Below are 22,963 nucleotides of genomic sequence, written 5' to 3'. Positions count from 1 at the left end.
TCTAGCTGTCTCCTTTTCTTGGGAGGAGAAGGGAAGAACAGCGGGTGCATACAGTTAAAGGCATACACCATGGGACCCTTCTGAAACGTGCATGGCTCAGTAGCTGGTATAAAGCAAACCCGCTATACGTCAGCCATTGTTATTAATTTTTGTTTCTGATTATTTAACTACTTAACATAAAGTTGGGAGAAGGGTTGTCACGGAAGGACGCATGGCATCTGTGCGACTCAGGAAGCAACTCTCCTAGGGGGGAAATAATGAAGGAGAAACATCTAGGATTCCATCAGGGAACTTAAACAGGATACCCCCACCTGCTGGTAAAATCTTCTAGCTCTCAGATCTTCTTCCCATGGAATTTTAATTAAGCCAGAAAGACCCAAACCTAGAGAGGCAGGGCCATGGTTCCACATGGCCCACAGGGTCCACAGGAACAGGCAGTGGAGCCCTGAATGACCCTCTCCACTCCCCAGGAGGTTGAAGTTAAGTAGAAGGAAGATATTATTCAGAAACAATATATTTAGACACCATTTCTTCAAGGACATCTTTTCTGACTCCTAAACTAAGCTATTTCCTCCTGATATATGTTCCTGTACTGGCAGGTACCGCCCCGGCCATAATACTTACCCAAGACTCGTTTCAATGACAAGTAAAGTGTATTGTAAGTCTTTCCCAGTATGCTCTAAGTTCAGGAAGGTCAAAGTCTAGGTCTGGCACATTAAAGGTATGTGACAAACATTTGTTGGATAAATGATAAATGTTTGCTCTATGTGCGTATATGTGTATACTGAAAAATGTACGTATGTTAGCTCTCCCATGTGTGCAGATTCTGTGCTCCTTTCCTCAACTTAAGTTTTCAAATTAAACCATTTCTAGACTCAGAATGCATTTTTTTATTTGCCAAAGAGTAACCTACAACTTGGGAGTTTATAAAAACCTTGAATTGTACTTTAGGACTAGCTGCTTTGTCTGTGACAGTCATCAAATTGTTTTTGTTTCAGACTTTCCACTTCACAAGCTATATTCCCTGGATTTTATTTTGTTCTTTAAAATACCTAATGCAGAAATCTTGAAAATCTTAAGTGCATCTCTTGAGAGGCTCTAAGTAGGCTCTCCAATACAGGACATTCCAAAATACCAAAATACGTATTCCCAAATACAGGGGGAAAATGATGCCTGTGAAGTACTGCATTTCATCAAGAATACTTTGCAAGGTATCTAGGGAAGTGAGATTTCAGTAGCGGGCAAAAGAAAATGCATTTTTCAAAGACAGACCTCAAATTCAGTACTTAATTGTTTGCAAATCTTCTGATTATTTCTGTCTTTCTCGTTTCAGCACGGATCTCGCACTTCTGCTAACATTGTCCAATGGCTAGTCATTATCACCAGAGGAGAGTACTTAGAAAAGGTAACTTTAAGACTTTAGTGAACCTGAATCGAGGTTTGACTCAGTTTCTCAACTGAAAACCATAATGAAACTGAGTTGCAACTTTCCTAAAATGATGAAATGCACCAATGGAACAAAACTATTTAAGTGTCAGGATTGTCCATTAAAATCAGAAAATAACCATTTGAGTTTCCAGAGTAACCTTTTCAAATAACTTCTATTAGAAGCACTTAGACACAAATTCATCCCAAAATTTACATTGTGTGACAAGGTTCCTTTGAACACATCACATCTCTGTTTTCCTACAGATTGGTCTGGCCTTCCTCACACACCTCTACACATATACTACATAATGTGAATATTAAAAGAACTTAAGGTAAATATACAGCATTTCAAGTAAACTGTAAACTGATCAGTCCCTCTCTCTTCATGTTCCTTTCCAAAGGGTATTATATATATATATATATATTATATATATATAATAGAGAGAGAGCTTAATATCAACAACTGCTGTCAAAATAAATATTTAAAGAAACACAAAATAAAACCGCTTAATAGTAGGGGACAAAGAGGGAGGGGGGAATAAACGAAGAAAATGAATGGAGACTGGGCAGCAACTCCCAAAGTTGTTTTACAAACAGGGATCCAAATCAGAGGAACAGATACAAACCTGTCTTGGAATGTGATCCATGAGGCAATAGATAGTGACCACAAGTCAGTTATAAATCAAAAATGACAACTGAAATCCCAGAGAGCCCTGAATTATTTAATCCAGAATTATCTAAAACCTCTGATTTGTGTATATATATATATATATATATATAGAGAGAGAGAGAGAGAGAGAGAAAGGGTGTACCTAGAGTGATCTCTCAATGGCCAGAGATGAGGATTTTGAAATTTTCAGAGAAATTTCTGGATTCTCAGAGCCCCGTGATGAATGGATGGCTTGACCAACTCCTTGCTCTACAATGTGAGTATCACCTGGAATTCTGGGTTAGAAGCAAATGTGTACACCCTCCTCAAGAATCCCTGTTTCCAACTTTTGGGCCCATTTTTAAGGTCATCACCATGGTATCCTCTGCAGCCACACAGGATCCCATGGCTCTGTCTGGGTTCCCTGAATACTAGGCCCAGGCCTGCCTCCTACCACCAATTCTAAGGTATATCCATACAATGGGATACTACTCAGCAGTAAAAGGTACCAACTCCTGGTGAATCTCAAAAGCATATGCAGGTGTTAAAGACCCAAAACACTCTAGACTAGGTAATTCCTTTTGCATGAAATTCTAGAAAATGCAAAACTCTAGTTGGAGAAAAGCAGATCAGTGATTGCAAAGGCCAAGGATTAAGGGTAGGGGACTGAATTCAAAGAGGCACAAGGAGACTTGATGAAGAAATGGAACTATTCTATATCCTGATCGTGGAAACTGTGAACTGAATATACTTTTCAAAATTCACTGACTTGTATACATAAAGTCGGTGATGATTAACGATGATTACTCCTCATTAGGCCTGATCTAAAAATAATAAAAACTATAACCACAGAAATTAAGGGGATCACTCCCTATTTAACTAATACTGGGAACTAAAGTCCTTCAATTCCATAAGAGGAAAATAAAGGTATGACCTAATGGCAGAACATGTTGCATTCTCAAAGCTAGTAGGTATTCTCAAATGCAATGCTTTTTAACTTTCCTTGTGCATAGGATTCACCTAGGTAATTAGGACTGGGGACAGAGATTTTGCATTTCTAAAAAGTTCCCAGAGGATGCTGATGGTGCTGGTCCACAGGCAGACACCCTGAACAAGGTTCTGAATGCCTCACAGTGCCTCCTGCTATCAGAAACTGATTGCTTACCAGGCATCCTGTTTGTTCCTAACACAGTGTATGCTAATTTCACTAGCATATCTTAAATTTTGCTTGCCAGGTTTTTTTTAATTAACATATAATGTATTATTAACATATAATGTATATCAGGGGTACAGGCTTGTGATTCATCAGTCTTATATTATACCCACTGCTGATTACAACACATACCCTCTCCAATGTCCATCACGCACATTCCTCATCCCTCCACTCCCCTCCCCTTCGGCAACCCTCAGTTTGTTTCCTAAGATGAAGAGTCTCTTATGGTTTGTCTCCCTCTCTTGTTTCATCATTTTCCTCTCTTCCCCTATGATCCTCTGCTTTGTTTCTTAAATTCCACATACCAGGGAGCCTATAGGATAATTGTCTTTCTCTGACTTATTTCACTTAGCATAACACCCTCTAGTTGCACCCGTGTCATCTTGCTTGCCATCTTGATTAGATAACATAATTAAATATTAGAGGAAACACTGTACTTTGAGTGTGAAACGAGCTGATTTGCCAAAAACTGTGTGTTCCAGACTCGATAAAGGTGGGTTTATAAAATCAAGTGTGGACAACTGCACACGTTATATAAATTTAGAAATGTAGAATATCAAATAAAATGCCGATACTTAAACAGTACAATTTGATGAGGCTGGCATTACAGATACGCATGAAACCGTCGCACAAACCTAATGAACCCAACTATATCACATGTTGGTGTTTCCTTGCATCTCCTGGTGATCTCTTCCATCTGCCTCCACCTCCTAGGACCCCCCCCCCCCATCTCCTCCATTTTCTAGCAAAATCCAGTGGGTTGCTTTCAGTCACTATAGGTCACATTTTCTAGTTGTGGGTTTTTTTGGTTTTGTTTTGTTTTTTTAAATAAATGGGATTGTAGAACATATATTCTGTCTTGGGGGCTGACTTCTTTCAGCATGATTTTGTTGAGATTCACGTGTGTTTTCTTGTGCACTATTTCGTTCCTTTTCTTGCCAATTGGCATTGCATCTCATGGGTATACCACATTTTGTTTATCTCTTCACTGGCTGATAGACACTGAGTTGTTTCCCATTTCTGTCTATAATAAATAAGCTGCCAGGGACGTTTCTGTACAACTATTTCCATTAACATATATTTTGATTCCCTCTGAGTAAACAATGAGGGGTTGCACAACGGAGTCATAGAATGGATACATGTTTCACTTATTTCAAAACTGCCAAACGGTCTTCCAAAGTGGTTGCACCATTTTACATTTTACTGACAGTGTATGAAAGTTCTGTTGGTACACGTCCTTGACAAGAATTGGCATGGTCATTCTTCTCTAAATTTTTGCCACTCTAATAAGTGTGGTATTAGAGGTATCTCATGGCATTAATTTGCATTTCTCTAAGGACTACACTAATAATCTTTTCATACCCTTATTTGCCTCCCTTACATGTTTTTTGGTAAACTATCTGTTCAAATCTTTTGCCCATTTTTTTAACTGAATTTTTTGTTTTCTTATTACTAAGATGTAAGAGTTTTTTAAAAATATATTCTGGATACAGTTCTTTTATCACATATACAATTTACAAATATTTTCTCCCACACTGGATTGTCTTCACACTCTTTTAACAATGTCTTTCAAACAGAAGTTCTTAATTTTGAGAAAGTCTCATTTTTTTTTTCTTCCTTTTTTGGGTTTTCTTCCTTTTGGGGCTTTTTATTTAAAGTGGTTTTCCTGTTCACAGCATGCAGATGGATGTTATTTTTTAAACTTACAATATCTCTTTGAATTGGAGTTTTTAGACAACTTACATTTAATATGAATATTAATATGGTTGAGTTTAAATATATTATCTTAATACTTGTGTTATCCATTCTTTGTTATTCTTTCCCTCTTTTTCTGGCTTTGGGGTATTTTTTGATAGATGTTTTTGATGATTCGATTTTTATCTCTTGTGCTGCCTTCTGAACTATAGCTTGTACTATTTTAGTTGTTTCTTTAAAATGTATAGAGTGTATATATATATATGTTCATGTGTATGTAGGTGTTGTTTTGATTTCTTTTTTAGTATATTTCCTCTGTTTCATTTTAGATCATTTTTGTTTTTATTGCTATCTTTAAGTTCATTAATATTTTTTTCTGCCATGTTTAATCTGTTGCATTTCCACCCATCATATTTTTCATCTCTAATGTTTTAATTTCCTTGTCTCCAAGTTTGGCCATATTAAATACATAATTTATGTAACGTAATGTTACAATTCTGTATTATATTAATGATATAATATACAATATAATTTAAGTGACATTCAAAGTATATTAATATAATATATAATATATTATAGTATAGAGGCGCCTGGTTGGCTCAGTGGGTTAAGCCTCTGCCTTTGGCTCGGGTCACGGTTTTGTGGTCCAGAGATCCAGCCCTGCATTGGGCTCTCTGCTCAGCAGGGTGCCTGCTTCCCCCCCCCCCGCCTGCCTCTCAGCTTACTTGTGATCTCCCTCTCTCCATCAAATAAATTAAATTTAAAAATATATATATAACATATTATAGATATTATAGATCTATAAAATCTTTTCTGTATCCTACCATGATCAATCTTTTCTCTTGCTCCTTGTACATATGGAGTGTAGTTACAACTCTTTAAATGTACTTGTCTACTAAAGATCCCTAGAGTTCTTCAATCTCTGTGTAACTCTCTCCTGTCCTGTATTCTACTTTGCAAATTTGAGCTGTCTTGGCCTCACTGGGCTCCTGATTCTATTTCCTCTGCTCACTCTGCCTAGTTTTTTCCACCCATGAAATCGATCCCAGAAACTCAAACCAGGTAGTAAATTGGGACAAATGTAGAGGTTGCTTACTTGTTTCCTGTTTCTCATGCATCATCATGACTCACTGCCTACTGTCCAAGGTCTTGAAAAATCCTGTTTCATATATTTTGTATGCCCCCTTAGTTGTCTCAAGTGAGAGAATAAGTCTCATACTTGTTACTCCATCCTGGCTGGTATTGGAAGTCTTTGTAAATATCTTAATTTTTGCTGCACATTAAGACACCAATGATTCATTGTGGATACAGTGTGTACAAGAACAAAAAGTCCCTGTGCCCCTAATAAACAGGCATAGCCTCAAAGAAAAGGCCTTGGTTTTCTATCTAAAAAATGGCAAATATATGTATATTTATAGGCTTTAAGTTAAATTATTTGATGTATCAATATAGCACGTTTGATTGTTTCATCAACTGTTGCTGACTATGTCAGACAAAAGATTTGATTTTAAACATGTATCAAGGTATCTTGCAAAGATTCTACCTAATTCCTGTACAGAAATCTAGCACAGGGACTAGATCAGGAGTTCATGGCTGTGTCTGCACATTAGCTTCCCCTGGAGAACTTTAAAAAGATGTTTCGATGCCTGAGCCCCACCTCCAACCACCTGAATGAAAATCTGTGATGGCTAGCCCTAGCCATCTGTGCTTTTTTTAAAGATCCCCAAGTGATTTGGACACACTTTAAGAGTTGAGATTTATAGACCTCAATCTTAGTAGGTGCTCAGTGAATGAGAGTTATTCATACTGATACCATTTACACTGGAAAGGAGACTGTCATGTAGAGAAATTACTTGCTACTGGGCAAGAGTATTGATGGGCTCTAATCCGCCATCTGCAGTCAAGAAGTGGTATCATTCTTCGGTCTGAGTGTGTCAGGTAACAAAATAATAATAATGACTTTTCTGCTTATAGCTCAAGATGGCTAGGAGGAATAAGAAAATAATCTCAGATCTGAGACTTCTAACTATACCTCTTTTTTTATAGATGAAAAAATTGAGGACAGAGAGGCTAACGGATTTGCCCAAGGCAATCATGGCTAGTTAAAAACAGGGGTAGAACCACAACCCTGGGGCTATGGGTTGAACTACGTGCCCCCAAAAAAGATTGTTGAAGCCCTAACCCTCATTACTTCAAAATGTACCCTTGTTTGGACAGAGTGCAGCAGAGGTAATTAGGTAAGGCGAAGTTTATGGAATACAATGAAACCCTGATCCAATATGGCAAGGGTCCTTAGAAGAAGAGGGCCATGTGAAGACAAGAACGCAAAGAGAATGCCATGTGGCAACAGAGGATTGGAGTGGTGCATCTACAAGCTAAGAATGCTGGCAAACCACCAGAAGCTAGGAAGAAAGAAGGAGGAATCCTCCCCCAGGGCCTCTAGAGAGAGCAGAGCCCTGTCAATACTGTGAGTCTGGACTTCTAGACTCCAATTATTGTGTCTTAAAACACCTAATTTGTGCTATTTTGTTATGGCAGCCCTAGGATACTAATATACCAGGTTGCTGCCTCAGAGTCTTTTCGTTATACAGCTGGCTTCTCTCACACTATATGTGCTTTGTAAATCGTAAAACTTCAACATTTATGTTATTATTTCAATTGGTCTTCAATTTGTTTCAAGAGTACAGTTTTGTTTCCTGTAATTGGTTGTAAGCTTTAAAAAAAAAAAGATTTCATTTATGTATTTGAGAAAAAGAAACAGAGATAGTGACAGAGCACGAGTGGGGAGGAGAGGAAGAAAGCAGCATCCTGAGCAGGGGGCCTGACTCAGGGCTCAGTCCCACTCGGGGCTGGATCCCAGGACCCTGGGATCATGACCTGAGCTGAAGGTAGATGCTTAAATGGCTGAGCCACCCAGGTGCCCCTGGTTGCAAGCTTCTTAAGAGTAAGAAGCACACCCCAAAGAGCATAGTCCTTGAATGAATTCATTGAAAACATGGTATGTATTCAGATACTATGGCTTGAAATAGGATACAAATAAAACTCATAAAAAAATGTCAAAGTCACCAAAGACCTTATGGAAGTTGAGAAACTGATTGTTAATGAGACCCAGTCTCCATATGGCATTTTATTTAGGCTAAACATATGGCTCTACACTTTGGGAGATTGAATTTCAATGTAATATACAAATATACTACAACATAAGAAACACACTGTGATACATTAGCTGAAAATATCTCAACTGCTGCTCTATCATTATATAAATGTAAAAGCTTTTATTCCATTAATGTTGAATTCTAGTGTGGGTTCCGTATTAATCATGTATCATCTTCTCCAGCAAAGCAAATTTTTGGAAAGATAACTGACTCAGTGTGGGTTTCCCCAGAAATCAACCTTGAGATAAAGGATCCCAGGGTAAGTAGTTTACTTGGGAAGTGAATGGCTGATCGGGGAAAGAGGGGAGCAATATAGGAAAGGGAAAGCAGCGAACAAAGGGTACATTAGCCAGCAAAAACACTATCATCATGGACTCAATGCTTCTGGAAAACCCTGGAACCTAGCAGAGCAGCTAAGAGTGATCTCATTTTAGGGTTGAGGGACCTAAGGTATGTATTACCACTCCCACCAGTCATTAATTGAGAGTTGCTGAAGGAGCATGGGTGTTCACCCTCTGACACTTCTTGCTTCAAGTGTGGGTATGGTAGTCCAAGAAGGAGCAAGGCAAACCTTCAAGCCAAGAAACAGAGAGTGGCAGTCAATGAGGGTCTGGAACGTTTTATGACGGTTAGCCTGAGGAGAAGCGGCAGTAAAAAGAAAGTGGCAGGCAGAACACCACAGAAATTCAGAGCAGGATCTTTGAAAATCTGAAACCCTTGGTTCAAGTCGTAGCGCCAACCGTGACCAAGAGTTGACCCTAGGTAAATGACTAAACTTTTCTAAAGTTTCTTTATTCTCTCCACATAAAATAATGACAAACAACAGTAATACTGGCCTCCGGGTAGTTAAACAAGCATTAAATGACTCAGTGTAAGTAAAACTCTGTTACAGTGCCCAGCACAATCAATGCTTGATGACTACCAGCCCCCATTATAATAATTTATATTATTACTGTATTTAAAGTCATGAATTTTGTATGAAGCATGCTATTCACATTCAGAGATAAGGGTACATCAATATGGGAAGGTCCTCACTTGAGCATTTTTATTCTGGGTTTTGATTCAAATATTACCAAATGTGCTAGACAGAAGTCTTCACCATAGAGGAATAATTTGTTGTTTTGTTCTTAACGGCTAAAAAATTCTTTCTAAAAACTTGAATCTGTATAATCTACCTGTAATCAAAACAGCTTAAATAAAATATAAGAGCTATACTCCAAGGTGAAGTATCAGTAGAAATTAAAACTAATTTTTTTTAACCTAAGAAAGAGAATCATTTCTTAGGAGAAAAGTATAAAAATCAACTCTCTATATAAAAACACACCAAAGGGGTAACAAAAAATGGAATGAAATGATAACATAAAATCTGGATAAAATTGTAATTTTGAGCTGTGGTTCTCCATCTAGGGTGATTCTTTTCCCATCTCCCCAGAGGACATTTGGCTATGTCTGGTAACATACTTTATTCTCAGAAGTGAGGGTGGGGACTATGCTACCAGCATCTGGTGACTGAAGGCCAGACCTGCTCCCAAACATCCTACAATACAAGGAGACCCCACTCCTGAGGCTGTGCTTAAACTGAAGGAATCCTGATTTAGAGTTTATATTATACTGTCACAAATCACTGGAGTCTCTAAACAATAAACACTCCTGATATGCAAGTGTTTCTCTGAATCATAAAATACAGTATACTTTTTAAATGTTAAAAAAGGGGGGGCTTCCTATGACAAGAAGTACACATCAAGAAGCCTTGAATATGGACTCTGAAAAACAATCTGAGGGGTTTGAAGTGGTGGGGGGGTGGGAGGTTGGGGTACCAGGTGGTGGGTATTATAGAGGGCACAGATTGCATGGAGCACTGGGTGTGGTGAAAAAATAATGAATACTGTTTTTCTGAAAATAAATAAATTGAAAAAAATTTAAAAAAAAGAATAAGTAAAATCTTGAAAAAAAAAAAAAAGAAATTAAATTAAAAAAAAAAAAAAAAAAGAAGAAGCCTTGAATCCTGAGTAGCACTCCCTACCATAAATTTGTTGTGTTTCCAGCTGCCAGATGAAAGCAATTTCAACAAGCCATCAACAAAGCCAGGTAATTAAAATGTTGGTATAGACATGACCTTGGTTAATTCACCCTGACTTGCAATAGCTAAAATGATGACAGAGAGGAACCCAGAGATTCTAATGTCAAAGCTGTGGCACATGGGGCTAAAATTTTCATTTTCAAATTATTTTAAGCAAAATGATGGTTTATTGCAACAACATATATTACCTTTTGTTTTCATTAGTAAACCCTCTGGGAACTTGAACATAACAAATACAAGCTAAACCTGATTACTTGGTTTATAGAACACAGAGAACATTATCAAAGAGCTAATGACAATGTCTATTCACTTAGAACTCTGAGCAACCTGCCGACTTTTAATCAAGTTTTAAAGGTACAAGAACAAAATAAAAATTGAGAATGAATGTTTTTACTCCCAACTACTGGAAGGTAAAGAGGCTTGACGACAATTGTTCAAATAATATCAGAACCAAGATTAGAACTTGTAAGCAGAGAAGCAAACACATTTTCAGCAAGGCAATTTTTTTCCTAACCGACAAATTCCACCAAACTCAACAAGAAACTGTGATCCAAATCCATTTTTTCTACTAAAATTGCTTTGTTACAGCACAGTTGTAGCAAGACTAAAGAGCTCAAAACACATTTTCTTCTCTAAACAAGCTAAATAAGATGAGATCCAAGCATGTAAGCACACTGAGTTTTCAATTTACTAAATATATGTTAATGAATGCTAATAATAAACCCTTAAATAACATTAAAACTATTTTCATTTCCCTGATGTTTCTATCCATTACACTATAACTGGAATTCTTCCCATCTTAAGGTTTGGACATTTAGCATACTGAAACCCAAAATGAAATCAACTGACTCAAGTCAGAGAAGAATTACTAAAAGCATCTGTCAATTCATATAAAACGTAAATATCAGTGAGACGAAAAATGTCATTTTGATGTCAAGATCCAGACCCTATGAAATGGGACTTTTCCCCTATCACCCAGACAACCCTGCCTCCAGCACTTAAAAATGCAGTGAGCTGTGATTTAGCATCTGGGATGGAAGACATCGGCACATTAAGGCCAATGAACAACAATGAAAAGAAGTGTGCAGAAAATTTATTATTCTACCATAGTGAAGGGGTGAATTGTAATTTTTCTAAATTCTTCTCTCCTTCACTTTTCTTCTTCCCCAAAGATAACATTCATGCATTTGACCAGCACAGCTTTCAGTGAACTATATTTTAACAGGAAAAATTCACATCCCAGTTTGGTCCATTCTCCTTTGTCTTTGACAATTAATCCTTAATTGGGGGAGGAGAAAATGCGTCTTTAAAATAATCTTATTTACAACAGAGTAATTGTGATAGAAGTTCTGTTAATACCTTCAAGAAGTCCCCATCACAAATACATGCCAAAAAACAGGAAGCATATGAGTTCGCAAGTCTTCAACTTGTCAAAAAGACCAATCTACACCAAACAAAAACTTTCAACTAATAATAAGGCCATCATCAGCACAACTTTGAGTCCATTAACAATCTCCAAAGTGTTGAACGACCTGAAACACTGCATTTGTCCAATGATCTGAATGCTAAGTGATAGCATGATTAGAGAAAACATATTGCTGGGAAAAAGAAGCTTGAGAAATAATGGGATTATTTTTAGGTGGAAGTAGACATGGTTCTTTAAACATCAAACCATGAAAATATTTTTTCACTGAACTTTGAAGAGTTTAGATGGAGCATGAACAATGTCCACTTGCTCTACTGCCCATCATTATCCAGGACCGGGGCTTTTCATTTAGTCCTCTGAGCTCCTCTCATGATCCTGGCTCTGGGGGAGAAGCTCAGGTTGCCCAAATGAAAATGGCAAATGAACGAACACCCAATCTCAGACAATTGAGAGGCAATACAGGCAGATGGATAAGAACACATATGTGTGGTCACAACAGATGATGGGCATGTGGACAGGATGGTAAGGGACAGTGTTGATGGAGCTAGGATACAAACCCAAGAAGTCTGTATCAAGATGCCATTCAGTGCAACACCATGAGAAGTTACTTCCCACTGACTGGCACTGAGGATGGAAGAAGTGGCTCTCCAAAGAAAAGCAAAATGGTGGTACCGGAAGGAGGGATGGATTCTAGGCAGGCAAGATCAGTAGAGGTCCATGTAACCAGAATGATTTATTCAAGTAGAATATGTAGGGAAGAACCTTTTAGGCAAAGGGGTAACACTTTATAAGGAATTGTGCTTTTGCAACAGTACCACTGGTGCCACTTTTCACTGACATGCAGGTAGGCTGCCAGGGCCAGAACCTCCAGACCAGCTAAGGACACCACTGACCATTAGCATGGGTCATTAACATCGGTTTCCTCCACTGGCTGAGGTTTCTGTCACAGGAAAGACCAAAGACACTGCTGGACCCTCCAATGATGAATTGCTCAAAGCAGCCAGAAAAATAACAATAAAGAAAAAAATATCAGCTCTCAGTTGAAACCGCCTTTGCTTTATCCCTACAATAAACTCCTTTCTCTTTCATCCAAGAACACAATCAACTCCCCAGATACTGTGTTCCTCTGGAAAGCTGGAAGATACAGTCTTTTCATAAGTTCAGATCATTCAATTGATGTGGATCTTGAAAATATTACAGATTAATCCCAAAGAACACACTGTGTTTTGCCATATTCATGTCAGATTTGTAAGTCAAAGCCTTAAGTTGATATGTGTGACTAACACAGGCAAAAGACGGGATGGAAAATGAATTTCTCAGAAAGAGAAAGATACCAGCTGTTTGGAACTGTAATTAGTAAAGCTTCTAATTAACTGGCACTCCAAAAATAGAAGAAATCAGATACAATATATATCTTCTGACAATAATAAAAATCACAGCTCATTTATTAATGTAACAAGGCCTCCACACCCCATTGATTTACTGTGATTTTATCAGAATCTGCTTTCAAGCAAAACAAAACATACAGATACATATTTCCAGTTCTACTTCCATCTCTTCCAACAGATTGAGACTTCCTTGAAGGCAGGAATTGTGTCTCATGCAACTTTGTATCCCTTAGAATATGGTGACAACCACACAAAGGGAATGAGAAGGGCAAGGTCAAGGGCAAAGTTAAGAGAACAGCCAAGAACACCAAGGGACAGACAAACCTAGCAAGTGTTATCACTGGGCCTGCCACACCACCCACTACGGTTTCTCTGTAATCACTCAGCAAACATTTGTGGAGCTGCGCCCCAGTGGACTTGAGTCCCATGACTGATCGGCAGTACAGTCTCCTTTGATATTTCTTAGTTGGCCTGCAATGTCACTTTTGATCATTTTATCAATTCACCATCCTTTCATCAGCCAAAGCAGAACAGGCCTACTCTCATCCTCTTATTCTGGCACAGGCTGCCGCATGAGTGAATTCTGTGTGTGTGTGTGTGTGTGTGTGTGTGTGTGTGTGTGTGTTTCTTGAGGTCACTGCAAAAAATTTTTTCTTGTTTCTTCCTCCCTGCAGGCTCTTAAGTCAAGGCAGGTTTCAGCAATATCACCAGCCCAGTAAGGACTCTTGGATAAAAGCTGTCTGCCCAAGCTCCTCAATTTATCAGAGCCTTCAGACATGAAAGAGTAAACCAATTCCTAGTCAGCAAAGTTGCACGACAGAAAAAAAAAAAACAAATAAAACCATCAAATGGATTACATACAAGCCTTGAATCCAAAATTAAAGAATATGGGGAAACAAGGTACTTAATCAGTTAGAGTGAGCCCAATATTCTCTTTATAGCCAGAAACCAACCAATTAAACAAACAGCAAATAACAAGCATTCAGTTCCTGATATTTATATAGCAAATGATACGGTCATTCATTCTAATGTCCCAGTTTAAAGTTTCTGGCTTTAATTCTTCAAATGTATTGAATCAGAATCATTAATTTTTTTAACTCTTGTCAATTCATTCAAGGTCATTTTCTTCCACAGAATCAGACATTAGCTTTGTACCTTCACTAAATTTGTACTTCAGCCAGTTAATGGTACTTAAAAGGGAGAGGTGGCACTTGGGGTATCTATTAACATATCTAAGCTATTCTGTGCTGTGTGATATAATGGAATGATACAAACAAAATCCATGTCTATATTAATGCAAAAGCAACATATTTGATGCCTTTTTACCATACTCAAACCCTGTGTAATCCAAAGAGCTACTCAAATAAGAATTGCACAGTTAATGCCATTATGTTCTCCTGATTAATCAACAACTTTCTAGAAACTTATAGGAGAAAGCTAAGTTTTAAGTATAGCCATGACCTGTAAAGAGACCACAGGCACATGTGATGAAAATGTATTTCTGAAAATCTTTCTTGGGATTGTATCTAATACGACTGATAGGTAAGATCTCTCACATAAGGCATCTCACTCCATCAGGTGTTTCCTAGATATAGACTGGGCACTTTCAGTATTAAAAATTAGCATTTTCTGTTTGGCAGTATTTTGGTTAGTGGGCTCAAATACCTATAGGCTATGGCCTGATAGTGGATATGTGAACAGGTAGGGGGGAAACAAACATGAGCTTCTCAAAATTCATGTTACTTCCAGGAGCAACTTTCACACTGGAAAGATCTGATTTCCATTACAACATTAATTAAATTAAGTGTACAAAACTTGAGGACATGATCTGATGACCATTGTTTACATCACTGGGTGATCTGGTCTTTTTAATCCATTATAAAAATACTACTTGCAGAAATCTTTTGCCACTAGGAATTTAATAAGGGAGATCTTATGACAAAAGTGAACTTGTTCATGATGAAAACTAATTGAAAATGGTGCTATGTTAGCTATGCACTAATTAATTCATTCACACACTCATTCATTCATCAATTATTTATTGAATACATTCGATGACCAGACCTTACATAAATAAAGTTAAGGAGGCATGGTTTCTTCCCTTCTTATTTCTTTCCTTTGTTTTTCACTTTGAAAAGCATATTAAACATCTGCTATAGCAAAACACTGTAGGAAGTGCCACCATGGAGATGAAGGTAAGACACACATCCCTTATTCTCACTGATTTCTCAAACAGCTGAGGGAAAATGCTACATAAACAGCTTTTATAATAGAGGGATGAGCAAGCACTAGAGAAAGGTGCTGTCAAAACAAACATCTAAGGCAGCGGAGGAAGAAATTTATGTGTCTGAGAATGGAACATTGAACTTGACCAGATAAAGATGAGAGGCTTTCAGCAGCTAAGAACAGTCCATGCAAAGGACTACATTTGCAAGGGTGTGGAAGTGTGAGGTTATACATGTTCGCAGAGTGATGTTGTTGAGCGACGTCCTAACCCATGCTTTTTCCATCCAGACTTCCTTTTTGCTCTGGCACCATCCCCTTTCCAGGCCCTGAGATGTGATAACAGAGATGCCAAATTTTTGGGTTTTTTCCCCAAAGCCACCATCCATATGACACACAGGTACTACTATATGACCCATTCACTCTCTGGGCAAGTGTCCTCTGACCTTACCTTATTTTACTTCATAGCACTCACTCCACCTTAAGAGTATTTTTTTGCTTATTATCTGTCTCCCCCCACACTATCTAGAACACAAGCTGCATGATACTGGGGTACTTGTCTTCCTTGTAGCTTCATTCCATCTACTCATTTGTTCCTTTAATCAACTAAAATTATCTGAGCTGCAAGTACATGAATGATACTGTACTAGGAACTGGGAGTATAAGATGAATGAGACAGCATTCCTGCTTTTAAAGACTGTATCATCCATAAAGGGGGTGAGTGTTTATCTATTCTTCCATTACAATCTACTCCAAAACTTAATGGCTTGATACAAATTATTATTATAGTTCATGATTCTACTGGTCAAGAATTAGGACAGAGGATAGAAGGAATAAGCTCATTTCTGCTCCATCAAGTCTGGGATCTGAGCTAAAATGGTTTTGCGAGGGTCTGGAACAAGTGAGGACTGATTGTGCAGCTACTCTGATCATAAGGTTTTTCCATTGATGTAGTTTGAGTTTCGTTATAGCAAGGAGGCCTCAGGGTATTGAATCTCTAATGCTGGCTCAGAACTCCTGGAGGTCAAAGTAGAACATGCCAGTCCTTTTAAAGGTGAGGCCAGAACTACCCTAGCCTCACTTCCATCGCACTTGTCAATGAAATTGCAAGCAAGTCCAAGGTGGAGGAAAGAGATCCATCCCTCAATAGGAAGAGTGTCAAAAAACTGACAGCATCTTTCAACCACTATAGGGACCCAAGCCTATTCCCGAATTACTGGGCCTTGAGGCAAAATACAAAGCATCAATAGGGCAGCATGCTGTCATCAAAAGTAAGACCTCATTGTCTGACAAACATGATTTTGAGTCCTGAGTCCACTGTGTACTAACTAGATATGTGACACTGGGTAAACTATTTAACCACTCTGAATGTTGTTTCCTCATCTGTCAAAACGAAACAGTAATTACACCCAGCTTCATATATCTTTTCTAAAAATGAGGTGAGATTTCATTCACACACACACACACACACACACACACACACTTGCAGACACTTGCAGACACATGCATACACATCCACAGACACAGAGCACACACCTGGCCCAGACATTGGGAGATGGCAAACACTCAAGGAAGGTTAGTTGCTGTTCTCATTAACAATAGTACAAATAGGGGCACCTGGGTGGCTCAGTGGGTTAAGCCTCTGCCTTTGGCTCAGGTCATGATCTCAGGGTCCTGGGATCAAGCCCCACATCGGGCTCTCTGCACAGCAGGGAGCCTTCTTCACCCTCTCTCTCTGCCTGCCTCTCTGCCTACTTGTGATCTCTTTCTCTCTGTGTCAAATAAATAAATAAAATCTTAAAAAAAAAACCCATAGTACAAATAAAGTAAATATGACCATTTCATGACTCCATAATCTTACATGCCATATTTTCAAATATATTCTTTTGAATAATCACATCTACAAAGATGACTGAAAACAATGGAATTCTTTTTGAACAAAAAAATCAAACTTAGTTACCAGCAGCTCAAGGAGAGGTTGAATGTTAAACAAAACAAAAAAAGGCAAGGTCCACATAATGGTGTCCTAGAAGAAATAAAATAGATCTAAGCAGTCAGTAGCATTATAAGAAAAATATTATTTCCCACATCTCTTTACTCTGTATTGTGCAGAGATTCTGAGCCAATTCTCTTAGAGATTAAAAAAAAGGGGGGGGGGGCACAATGAGATGGCAGTCATGGGTTTGTGGCCAAAGTGAGTATAAATTCTTAGAACCAAAGAGAAATCTCTTTGGTGAATCAGATAAATGACTTTTAAAAATCACCTTCAAGTTTTACAGGGAATCAGAACATAACAACATGGATAAAAGTCCTCTTCTAACCACAAGTGATGACAATGGGGGAAACAGAAAGAAGAAATAGCTGAAAAAGCCCCCACCCAATTTTTAAGTGTATCTGTTAGCACAAACACATAAGGGATTCAGAGTGTTCAAGAGTATACCCTTCATTTTGGAATTTTACTCACTTTAAAATAATCTATATCATCAAAAATCTAAAGTAAACCACTACAAAGTGGCTGATTTCATATTCTTAGACTGAATGGTGTATTTGGGCAAAGAGGTGGATGAGCTAGTAACACTTTAATTGTATTTGAAACTATAATAAAATTAGCATCACCAAATTCTTGTCTTTATGAAAAATTCCCTGATTTCCTCAAGTCACCAGAAGTAATCATCAATAAAATTCCTAAGAGAAGCTTCAAGGTTCCAGTTACCACTTCCTGATGGAGATGATGCTCAGAATGCTTGTTATACATATAGGCATTATCTTCCATGGGAGGCCACAGAGCCAATTGCTTTGCCAAACAGAATACATGTTCTATTCTTCTCAGGTTTATATGTGAAATTAAAAAAAAAAAAAAAAAGGCAAACCTATACAGACCAAAGGACGTGGCCAAGAGGCCAAGAAACATGAGGAATCCAAAGAAATGGGTAAATTCCTAAAAACATATAACCTCCCAAAACCAAATCAGGAAGAAATAGAAAATCTGAACAGACTAATTACCAGCAATGAAATCAAAGCAGTAATAAAATAACTCCCAACAAACAAAAGTCTAGGACCAGATGGCTTCATCACAGGTGAATTCTACCAAACACTGAAAGAAGAGTTAATACCTATTTTTCTCAAAGTACTCCAAAAAATAGAAGAGGAAGAAAAGCTTCCAAATTCATTCTATAACACCAGCATTACCCTGATACCAAAACCAGATAAAGAAACCACTAAAAAAGTGAACCACAGGCTAGTATCTCTGATGAACATAGATGCAAAAATCCTCAAAAAATATTAGCACATTGGGGGGCCTGGATTCATTCCATTAAGAGTCTGACTCATGATTTCAACCCAGGTCATGATCTCAGGGTCATGGGATAGAGCCTGGTACTGGGCTCCATGCTCAGCACAGAGTCTGCTTGAGATTCTCTCTCCTTCTCCCTCTGTCCTTCCCTGCAGCTTGAACTCTCTCTCTCTCAAATAAATAAGTAAATAAATAAATAGATTATTAGCAAACCAAATCCAATAATACCTTTAAAAAATCATTTACTGTGATCAAGTAGAATTTATTCCCAGGATGCAAGGGTAGTTTGATATTCACAAATCAATCAATTGTGACACATTACATTAACAACAGAAAAGATTAAAAATCGTATGATCATTTCAATAGATGCGGAAAAAGCATTTGATGAAGTACAACATCCATTCATAATAGCTCTCAGCAAAGTAGGTTTAGAGAGAATGTACCACACACAATAAGGGCCAGATATGAAAAACCCACAGCTAATATCATACTCAATGGGGAAAAACTGACAGCTTTTCCCCTAAGGTCAGAAATAAGACAAAGGTGTCCACTCTCCCAACTTTTATTCAGCTTAGTACTAGAAGTCCTTGCCACAGCAATCAGACAACAACACAAAAATAAAGACATCCAAATTAGTAACAAAGAAGTAAAATTTTCACTACTTGCAAATGATATGGTGTAAGATACAATAATCAATGTACAGAAAGCTGTTGTATTTCTATACACCAATAATGAAGTCACAGAAAGAGAAATTAAGAAAACAATCCCATTTCCAATTACACCAAAAATAAAAAGATACTTCGGAATAAACCCAACCAAAGAGATGAAAGACCTTTCACTCTGAAAACTATAAAACACTGATGAAAAGAATTAAAGACCACACAGACAAGGAGGAAGCATTAAATTGGCCCCATACTCATGTGCCAACCCAGAGCTGCCAGGAGAGGGGAGGAGATAGGAAAATAAAGTTTCTGCACAACAAAGGAAATAATCAGCAAAACTAAAAGACAACCTACAGAACAGGAGAAGATATTTGCAAATGATATATCCTATGAAGGATTAGTATCCAAAACATATAAAGAACTTATACAAATCAACACCTGAAAAACATAGAATCCAATTAAAAAACGGGCAGAAGAAACGAACAGACATTTCTCCAAAGAAGACAGACAGAGGGCCAAAAGACACATGAAAAGATGCTCAACAACACTCATCATTGGGGAAATGCAAATCAAAACCACCATGAGATCTGACCTCGCACTTGTCAGAATGGCTAAAGTCAAAAACAGAAATAAGTGTTGGTGAGGATGTGGAGAAAAAAACCTCTTGTGCACTGTTTGTGGGAATGCAAATTGGTGAAGCCACTGTGGAAAACAGTATAGAGGTTCCTCAAAACATGAAAAATAGAACTACCATGTGATCCATCAGATATTTACCCAAACAATATGAAAACACTAATTTGAAAAGATACATGCTCCCCTATGTTTAATACAGCATCATTTACTTAATTGCCAAATTTATTTAGAAGCAGCCCAAGTATCCATTGACAGATGAATGGATAAAGAAGTGGAGTATATACTCAACGGAATACTACTCAGCCATAAAAAAGATGAAATCTTGCCATTTGGAACAACATGGCTAGAGCTAAAGAGTATAATGCTGAGTAAAATAAGTCAGAGAAAGACAAATACCATATGATTTCACTTAAATGTGAATTTAAGAAGCAAAACAAATAAACAAAGAGAAAGAAATTAAAACCAGTCTCAACCATAGAGAACAAACTGATGGCTACCAGAGGGGAGATGGGATGGGGTGGGGGAGTTAGAGGAAGTAGGTGAAAGGGATTAAGGATACCCTTATCATGTTGAGCACTGAGTACTACACAGAATTATTGAATCACTATATTGTACACCTGAAACTAATATATACTGTATGTTAGGTATACTGGAATGAAAATAAAAAATCACCAGAAAGAAAGAAAAAAGAAAAGTGAGGACTCCAGACAGGAGAACATCAAAGATAAAAAAGAGACAGCAATGTCCTGAAGAGTCAGTATAATTCCTATAGGAGTCTTTCCTGGTCCTCTGTGAACCCTGGGTTTGCACAAAAAATGGGTTTCTGGAGAGAGAATTAGCTTTGCCAGGGACTCTGGGTCTCCACTGCCTGGGAGGCTGGATGAAACACAAAAAGCCATTTGGTCTTCCTAGAAGTCTCTCATCTCATCACTACAATGAGTACATCCATGAAATATTTCTGAGCTCTGTTTTTCAGTGGGAAGTTAAGTGGGGTGGAAAGGTTACACATTTATGGAGAAAGGGGTTATAATAAAATTGTTCACTGTTATAGCCTCATTTGGGCAAAATGAAATGGAAGGGAAGGTAATGTGTAAAAACAGCTATGGGCCTTACAACTTGACCCTTTAATTTTTCTTCAAAGTCCACTTAGAAGGTGGCACGTATCCCATACCTTTCTACCATAACGATCAAACTACTCAGCCACTGAGACAATGTGGAAGGCAGCAGGGATGGGCAATTTGTGGATTAGAATTTGGTAACAGCTGTTAAGACTGAAAAATGATCATGCCAAGTGCTTCATATATATTATCTCACTGAGGCCAAGGGAAGTTAGTACATTTTCAAAGTAAGATGATGGAAACATTCTGTGTCTGAAATAACTAGTGTCACCCAGCTATCAAGCAGCACGGATTGGATGACCATTCCTAAAATACTCTGATGACACAAAAACCTCCTCCTTATGATGCTGTTTTCAAGTGGGCAGGCGAACCTAGGTAAATCACTGTCCTTTACCTCCTTATGTTCTTTTTTTTAAACGATTTTATTTATTTCACAGAGAGAGAGAGACTGTGAGAGAGGGAACATAAGCAGGGAGAGTGGGAGAGGGAGAAGCAGGCTTCCCAAGGAGCAGGGAGCCCGATGCAGGGCTCTATCCCAGGACCCTGGGATCATGACCTGAGCCTAAGGCAGACACTTAATAACTGAGCCACGCAGGCCCCTGCACCTCCTTATGTTCTGTTAACAATGTGATAATGGCAGCACTGAGAAAATTCCCCGATCAAGTTTTGGTAAGAAGCAATTAAGAAGTGACTAAATGATAGTGCTAAGAGGTTATTGCTTTCTTTCGTTTATATCCACCATACCATCTACTGTTTCCCTGCACCATTGTAAAAAGGCTTCTATGAATGAATTATGCCTCTTTCCAGGATTCCTGAGTCATAACTTTCTTCTAATATGTTATAAACAGCCTTGTTTATAAAAATAAAACTACACGTGAAGTCTTAGCAACACCCTCTGGCAATTAACGAACTTGCTTAAGATTAGCTTTTATGCACTAAGTGTAGGAAGAACCCAATTAAGGAAAATGGAGAATTTATAATGAAGAAAGGAAATACAGGGCGACATAATTTTTGTTAAAATAAATACAAGATTTTAGAAATCTAGAAGAGTGGGAAGCTGCCATGGCCAGTTGAAGGGGCAGGGCTCTGTGCAAAGAAGGACTGTAAAGTCAAGGGAAACACAAACTCAGGATTAACACACAAGCCCATGAGCGGACTGTGTTTTTTGATTCAAAATACTGCCTTTTATTCAACATTGCAGAGGAAATTAACATTGAGTTTCAAAATACCGGTCCTACTAGAAGGTATTCATACCACTCTAATAACAATCAGTTGTGTTTATTCCAAGCGTGGCATTCCATAAATCAAGGATTTTTAAACACAACAGAAACTCACTTCAAGTTACCTGGAGCCAAGCTATGTATGTGGGAGGAGACAGGAGGTTCAGGATTTATTAGAAGAATAGACAGGTTACATATTAGAAGAATATACAGGTCTCCAGGGGAACTAAGTCAAGGGAAGAAATGCTTTTGTGTTTTGTGAGACTGGCACAAAGGACTGGGAAGCCACTGAGAGTCAAAGGTACAGGCAAACCTTGGGGCCACATCATGTCCTAGCTGTAGCATCCCTGGTCAGTGTCCACCTACTAAACTCCCAGATCTGTATTTATACGCAAGAAAATCAGACTGTCTTGCCTTGAATCAGAAGTCACCTCTTCTGTTCGATTTGGCCTTGCCTTGGGTAGAAGGAATGAGTCACCCAGTTCAACTAACTCATACCACTTATCTTAGCTTGAACTGTTATAAAAAAATACTATAGACTGGTGTGTGTGTGGGGGTTAAACAACAGTAATATATTTTTCACAATTCTGGGTCATGGAAGCCTAAGATCAGGGTGCAAACACCATTGACTTCTGGCAAGAGCTTTCTCCCTGCCTTGCAGGCAGTGACCTTCTCACTGTGTGCTCACATGGTCTTTCCTCAGTGTACATATAGGGAGGGATCTCCCTTTCTTCCTCGAAAACCGCTAATCCCATCGTAAGTCCTTCCCCCTCATGAACTC

The sequence above is a fragment of the Mustela lutreola genome, chromosome 5 (genome assembly GCF_030435805.1).
Source record: "Mustela lutreola isolate mMusLut2 chromosome 5, mMusLut2.pri, whole genome shotgun sequence".
Lineage (NCBI taxonomy): Eukaryota > Metazoa > Chordata > Mammalia > Carnivora > Mustelidae > Mustela > Mustela lutreola.
This window is presented reverse-complemented; position numbering follows the sequence as displayed.